Consider the following 8,801-nt stretch of genomic DNA (forward strand, 5'->3'; position numbering starts at 1 on the left):
AGTTTTTATTTTAAATTTATTTCTAGATTAATCAATAATATTAACTACAAAATTTTGGCTATAAAAAAATATTTTTTAATTAAAAATTAATCTCTAAATTAGTTTTTAAATATATTTTTATTATTAAAATAAATTAATCATTATTTAAGAATTTTTTTTATCGTTAACTTCTTATTAACTTCTTAAAATTGGTTGAACATGCAGGTTTAATAGTTTATTTTATTTTTTACTATTCATAACAAGTTATTATTTAATTGTGTTGTCGTAGATCGAATGAATCGAGTTATAATTAAAAGATTATGATACTAATATATATATATATATATATATATATATATATATATATATATATATATCTATAACTATATATAAAGGGGATTCCCTCTTTTGTGTCCACATTTCATAATTCCAACTTTACCCTTTATAATTTAATTATTTATTAAATTTTTAAAAATTAACGGTTACTTTTACAAGTTTTTATAAAATTATTTACTTATCTCCTTTTTCTTTTTTTCTCTTACTATTCATCAACAGTTATTTTTCTCTTATTTTCTCCGTACATTTTATTTTATTTTTTATAAATATACTTTTATTTTGTTTATTAAATTAATAACATTACAATATCATCAATTATTAATATAATTCAAAAAATGCGTACACACAGGCGCGATAGCGCCTGTGTTTACACTAGTATATATATATATATATATATATATATATATATATATATATATATATATATATATATATATATATATATATATATATATATATATATATATATAACATCTGAATTCTAGTTCTAACATATTTTATTATTAATTAAAATTTTTAAAATTATGGATAAGATCATTGAATGGTAGTAATAAAGACTGTAATTAATAACAAATGCAATTAATTGGGAGTAATTTAACATTCTCCCATTCAATTTAATGACACGTTTTAGTAATCCTCATCATATTTATGCTTTTCCGAAAGGAAAAAACTGAAAAAAATAAAAGGAGTATAAAGTTTTATTATAAGTTAAAAATTATATGTTGGGACAAGATCCTGCATGAGGTTAATTATTGAGTAGATATGCATGCATATAATAGAGTGTTTGGGACCAGCCTTTGTCCACAAAATAGCACACACAAAATTGGCATTTTCGTTCACTTTCTCTGTCTAAAACACAGGGCGAGTCTTCTCATGTCCCTACCAAATATATCTAACCATCTTTCACACCTTACAGATACAATATGTTGCTGCATTTCCTTCGTAAACACTTCATGACAAACCTACAAGAAACAAATCCTATCACTCATCTTCCTCAATTATTCAATCATGTCTTCCATGTTTCGATCAAATTTTTCTATCACACCGAGTCACTCACTTCATCTCTCTTATACTTCATCCCAAAGATAAATATAATACATCTTCAAATCTTAAATCATTTAAAATAATTAAGAAGTGAGTTTAGAAGATTATATAATTGACTCTAAGTTCATAGTATATTTTAGAATTAAATATATTTTTGGTTTCTCTAGTTTTAGTGAAATTTGAAATTAGTCTTTTTTCAAAATTTTTTACCAATTTTCATCTTTAAAAATGCGTGAATTTAGTTATTTTAACCAAATTTTGTTAAGTTTATCTGACATTTCAAATGCATTTCATGATAGTATTTGAATTGTCTACACCGTTTAACGCATTTTTGCTTCAATGTTAACTCAAATATTATAATAAATTGCGTTTAAAATGTCAAATAAACTTAACAAAATTCGATAAGAAAGACTAAATTTACGCATTTATAAAAATAAAGGACTAAATTTGTATAAAGTTTCGAAAAACGACTGATTCCAAAATTCAATGAAACTTGAGAAATCAAAAACATATTTAACCCTATATTTTATTATACTTAAGGATATTTGAAGTTTATATTTGACTTTTCTTATACTCTAGTATCTTAGTAGAATCTTCTAAGATTAGATTATCATTCCTTTAGAAAATAAGTGTACTTTAGATAAAAAAAAACATAAGAAAATTATTTATATTTTGTAAAAATATTTACATAATGTTATTTTTTGATAACAGTTGTGATATTTGTATTTTTTAATTTTTTATTAATAGAATTATTGTTGAAGGTAAAAAAGTAATATTGTTCGTGAGAAAAGCTTTGTGCATGTTTATGTTTACCAAAGGCCAACACACTCTTTTTCATGGTATAACCTTTGGTCAGAAATGAATAAAAAAAATGGGAAAATCTATCCCAAGATCTTTGTTGGGGATCTTGTGACCTTTTAACCTTGAAAGGAACACCCAGATATTGTTAGACACTTTATGCAAGTGGCCAGTTTGCAGGTTTCATGTCTCCATAATTGTTTTCCTTTCTTAGCACCATAACTTAACTATATTCTTATTTCTAAAACTTATTACACTCTAAGTTCATTGCCAAGGATTATCAAGAAAACTATTATAATACTGTGAAAATAGTTTCAAGACATCGTAAGCCATTTTTATAATTGCAAAGGAACTAGCAAACGAATGAATTTAACACTTTTGAAACAACTTTAAAAGTTTCTTACTTTCTCATTATATACATAATGTTTAATACAAATTTATAAATATGTCTTGCATTTTAATATTCACCATATCATTACAATTGTTTCCGTTTATAATTTTCACGTGGTGCATATTTTTTATACATTTTTTTAAAAGGAGTTTATTATCTATCACCATAAAAATCTTTAAATATCAACTATTTTTAGTAACAAAAGAAATCGATCATTACGTGACTAATTTAAAGATAGTTAATATTATTAATTAATTTAAAATCTAAGTCATATTGATTTATAATAATAATTATTTTAAAATTAATTATTTTTAATTTATAAATTAGTATTTAAATTGTATAAATTATTTTTTTTATGTAAAATTGATCGTTATTTAAAGATTTTTTTATAATGTATATTTCTTTTCAAACATGGTAATGTTTTTATATTTACAAATTTAGTTAACTTTCAAAAACATGTTAGTTATTTTTAACTTTTATAAAATATCATTAATTCTTAAAAAGTAGACATTAGTTTTTTTTTTTTTAATATGAGGATGAAATTCATCTATAAGAAAATAAGGAGACGGAAATAGAGATTAAAAATACATTTAAGCAGAGAGAGTTTGACTAAATATTGTGAATAAAAAAATATGCAAATATTACCGTTAAAAATGTAAATATTGTGACTAAATGTATTTTTCAATACAGACTTATTAGTTATACAATAAAAATAATACCGTGATGATTATAATTAATAAAATAAATATTTTGAAATAAAACTGAGTTAAAAATTGTTTAATACCAACAATGGCGTACATAACTTAAACGAGCTAATCGTCCTATCCATTTAATGAAATATTATAATCAATTAATTATTAAATATTGATACATAATTTTACAATTTTAAAAAAATAAATAAAATGTCTTAAACCTGACATTGCTGTATTGGAAAATTCCACTAGACTATGAGTGCATGGCATGCAAGAACTCATTAACGTGCGCCCAAAGTACAAAGAAGAATCACCTTTTTTTATTCTTCTCTTAATGCCAATTATGATTCCTCACTGAGTTAGGTTCTTCCACTTTTCACTTTTCACATTTTACTTTTTATTTGTTTATTAACTTAGACATGCCTTTTTCTAAAGTCTGGGTGAATCGTGACTCGAGATATCTGGCCACATATAGGTTTTAGAAAGTTTGAAAAAATAAAATAAAAATCTCTTAATGCAAAGAGAAAGATAAGAAATCATTGTTTTTTGTTTTCATAACTTTTACAGCTCAGTTCCAAGTGCCTTAGAAGAATCCTTGTGTGGTTGTTTTGTTGTGTTTGGTGTCACCTTTTCCTCGGAGGAATAATTAGGGTTTTTTTTTTTTTTTTTTACTTTAACATTTCTATAAGATTCATCTTTCTACAAGATCAATCACCATATTCCATATCCACGTCATAACAGTTTTTTATTATATTTATTTATTGATTTTAAAAGCATAATTTCACCAAAGGGGTTTTTAGATTCGTGGCACAAATTTAATTGGGTGAGGTATTTTGATACAAGAGTCTTACATTATTTAAAACCACATTTAAATTCGATATTTTTTTAAAGTTCAAATAATGAGTTTTTTTATGCAACTAAATTAAAATAAAAACAGAAATACCGCTAAATAATTTTTTAAATATATCTAAAACTAATTTAAATGTATCTGAATTAATAAATATTATGAAGTTACCCACTAGAAGAAAAGTATTTTATAGTGGTGAAAATTTACGGTTTATTAAAACTGATGTAATGTTTTTAAAAGATTAAATTTAATTTGTACTTAAGGTCATTTTAAAACTAACGGAAAATTTGTGCTTTAATTTCTTCCCGTTATCTTAGCTTTTTTGTTCTCCCACTTATTCATTTCTCTTTTTGTTACATGAGCTTCTTCATCCTCCCAATACTTCATTTCTCTTCATCTGTATGTTAATTTCTTATCATCAACAGAGATCACCTAATGGCGACCATATCCTCTCCTCCCGATTGAAGTCTTCTCAAGGAGCCATCCTCTTCTTCTCATGAAGTATTTCTTCTTTTGTCTTCCATTGTTGTCTCGGAAAGCTAAGTTGTAAGTATTTTCTCTCTTCGTGAAGTATTTCTTCTTTCTCCGTGTAGATTATTGAGTTTTAGATTATAAATCTTAATCCTAAATTTTTTTGAAGCCTAGCTTGAACGATGATCACATCCTAGAATACACTATTTGGTGGTGTTGTTTGGCAGATTGTTTTGTTTGTAGTATATTTTTTCCTGGCGTTTGGATGATTTAGATAAATATTTTTATGCATCGGGATGAGAGTTATGTTAGTCGATCCACGCATTACTACTAGAAGATCTTGTGAAATGGAGTTCGGGAAATATGAAGGGTTGATGATTAAGATTGGGGTAATTGTGGTCATGCAGTGTTTGTACGTTATTTGATGGCTTAGTTGCTTGGAAATACGACGTGATGAATTTAATCAGAGTCTTACGACATAGATTGAATGTTAGATTGGTCGTTGGAACAAGGTTGAATGGTAAGAAAAATGAAGGGTCTCTTTATTTGGTTACAACCGTCGCGAAATTTTTTAAATTCCACCATTTACTAGCAATTACGACCATCACGAAATTTTTTTAAATTTCTTAAATTCCTAATCTTACTGGCGGTTGCTAGTGTCGCTAATTTTTTTTTAAATTAAAGATTATTTAGAAACGGTTAAAGCCGACATTAAAATTTTTATTGACGGTTATTCCGACGGTTACAGTAATCCGATGTTATAATGACTTTGTGGAGTTAAATTCGGTGGCAGTTAATTAATTGATGGTAGAGAAAATAATGGTGGTTATAACCGCTATTGAATAACATATTACACTGACGCAAAAATTCAAAATTTGAGTAGTGATCCTAAATATATAAATTTAAATTCCAATAAAATATCAATTTTATTATTGTAAATGTAAATAAATAAATATAATTATTCCGCAATTAGTTTGTACAAAATATTAAGATTAATATATAATTTACATACAACAGTATTATTTCCACATAAAATTATGCTTTGATAATTTGAGAGAGGCCTTTCACCATAGTGCAACTAGGCACAATAAAGTGTAGCAATACAATACCTATTTTTACATGACATTTTAGAACAGTTTCGGTGAAAAATTGTGGCTAATATATGCATATCTTTCTAGCTATGGTAACAACGTGACAAACATTAAGTATTCATAATAATTATTTTTCCCTACATTTTTTTAATTGTATTTTAAAAACTATTTGTTTGGCTAAAAGGAAGGTGGGTGGATATCACAATCTGTAAGTAAGTGTTCACATGCAAATACTTTCATGAAGGAAAAAAAACATCAAAATCAAAAATAAAAATCGCAAAACTCATCATGGGTGGATTGAGTTGACATTTTAAAATTTATTAGTTCATTTTCATCCCTTTCACTTAACTTGTCATCTTGTTAGATTATAGATTTAAACTGACCCTTTTAAATTCTTGTTAAATAAGTATATTTTATATGTAAAATATTAAATTTAAAAAATTATAATTTGTATGCTATATTATTTTTTTAAAAATATGCTTCCTTATAGTATTGTAATTAAAAATAATGTAATTTTGACATGTAATGTAACCATGTGTATGCAACTACAATACTATTAAAGGTATTGCAACTTCGATGTTAAGAAAGCTAAATCAATCAATAAAAGTTAATTTCAATATGATATTATATATCAGTGTTTTTTCTCTCTTATGTTTTCGACCTCCAGAATTTGAAATAAGTATATTTTAATGATAATTTTTTAAAAAGGTTCTAATTCATAAAAGATGACTACTTAACAAAAATTTTTACAAACACTTAAAAGGTTATCACCACGTGTGAAATTATGCTACCATGATCATATTATTTGTGTTTTCATTGAACTAGGGTAACTTCAATAAATCAAACGTATTTGTTGAATGTTAGAAACTAAAAGAACAAAAAAGACAAACAACATATTTACCTCCATTACTCTGAGTAAAACCACGAAAAAGAAAAAAGAAACAGACTCCTGAAGAAATTGAAATTTATTACATGGTTCAAAATCATCATATAACATGTGGTCCCAATTAATAATAGCATAAGACGTGAACAATTAACCACCCTTATATTATTTTTAATCGATTAATTTAAAGTTTAAATAGAATCCATGATCCGTTAAATCATAAATTAGTTTTTGTTTAAATATTATATATGTTAATTTTTAAAACTAATTTGTTACTATAATCGTTATTATCTTGATTTCCAAATTTTAATTTAAGATTGTTATTTATTTATGTTACTTAGGTTACATGGAATTCAACGCCTACTATAGGTGTATGAATATAGGAGTTTTATCTGTTTCTTTGTTCTTAAATGTTTGATCAACTTGCAAACATAAAGGACAATTATCCATGTGACTACATGCCAAACATCAATTCTGTCTAAATTTTATTATGCGAACAGACCAAGTTATTCATCACATTAGTGTTTGTCTATATTCATCACAAAAACACCAAACACTTAATCTAATCATGCTTAACTCTCCTAATTTATTATTTCCAACAGAAAAAAAATGACCTAATTAATGAATACAGAAGATTTTTTACATGTCGTTATTTGCACTTGCAAACCCTTTTTATCTTGTGTGCTGGTAATTTTGGACTCATTTGATCCACTATAACTCTTAAGACAAAAACAAATATTGGTAGTTAATGTTTGGAACTGCTTCTGTGCTAATCATTTTGGACTCATTAGCTCCACTAATTTGGTTTTAAATCAAAAAATATTGCTAGTGCTTCGAACTTTTCTCACTGCTTCAGTGACATACAACTTTTTATTTTATAATTGAAAACATTTTCATATTAAATAGGTTCTGTTTTTTTGTTTTTTCAATTTTAATAACGATGAACAGTTAAAGAATAGTGATACTAATAAAAATATTAAAAATAATTGAATTAATGTTTTGAATAGTTCTTTTCTTTGTAATCAAACATTTTTTTTTTCTATAATAAAAGGAATATTAATGGTTGTGAATGTAGAATCAGTAGACAAATACTGTCATATTCATATGAATCAGATAATATTTTACTCTAGTAATAATAATGCACTTGGTTTACTTTGCATAGGAATAGGACAAAAGAGTAAGACTGAAGAAAATGAAACTAACAATCTTCAATTTGTTGTTTTGTATATGTCAGCTTCCTCGCTTTGTTTGTAGCTTTTTCATAAATTAAATGCTGATATTTCTTTGGGTCAAAATTCGAACTATACTAAACTCATCTTTCATTAATTTGCATGTCCTTTATTATATATGGAACAGATTAAATTTATGTTTTTTTTTATTGGAAAACTTTATAGAGACGAAAATACGAGGGAGGAGCTGAATCGAAAAGAAAATGTGGAAGTAATAATAAATAAACGTTGTCATATTATACTATTCTGTTAATAGGTTGCTTTATATTAACTTTTTCTTGTATAATGGAAATTAAGTTTTATGGTACATATAAAAAAATGGACAAGTTTATGTTGGCATAAAGAAAAAGGATTTTTCCAGTTGAATGATCATATATCAGTATAATATATTATTGATTAATGTAGCCATGCAGGCTCGGAATATCTATATTATTATTGATTTAATAAATGCTACTACATTTATAATGTTGGTAAATTTTTTTTCTCATCATATGGTATTTCTAAGTTTAAGATTAATTTATGAGTGTTTATATTCCTTACTTTGAAACTTCAATCCAATGTGACAATGAGGTTTGGGCCCAATCAATCCTAAAAACAAAATTGGACTGTAGAAACTCACGATCCAATAAAATAACAGCCTTGACCTTAATGCCATATGGTATTAATTAATACATATAAAATCTCTTTCGTCTTCCTTGGATTTTTTGAAAATATTCAAACTAGTCCTACCTTTACCATGTAAATTTTTGTACACATTATTACAGAAACTAATTTTCATAAAAAATGCGAAAAAGTAGAAGATTCAAGGGATAATTAGGAAGCATGAAGAGGAAAAAGTGAACAAAAAAACTGTGTGAATAGAATGGGCCCATGTCGCTATAAAAAAAATTACGTCCTATGAGGCCCATATATTATGGGACTAAACGTTAAAAAAAATATTTGAAGATGCAGGTAAATGGGCCTGTCCCGTTGGAAAGCTAAGCAGGGTATCGAGGCCCATTCTCTGTGGACGTGGACCAAAAGTTTAAAAACTTAAAATT

Source organism: Vigna unguiculata, chromosome 9, assembly GCF_037176805.1.
Source record: "Vigna unguiculata cultivar grain cowpea cultivar isolate G323 ecotype 2 chromosome 9, ASM3717680v1, whole genome shotgun sequence".
Lineage (NCBI taxonomy): Eukaryota > Viridiplantae > Streptophyta > Magnoliopsida > Fabales > Fabaceae > Vigna > Vigna unguiculata.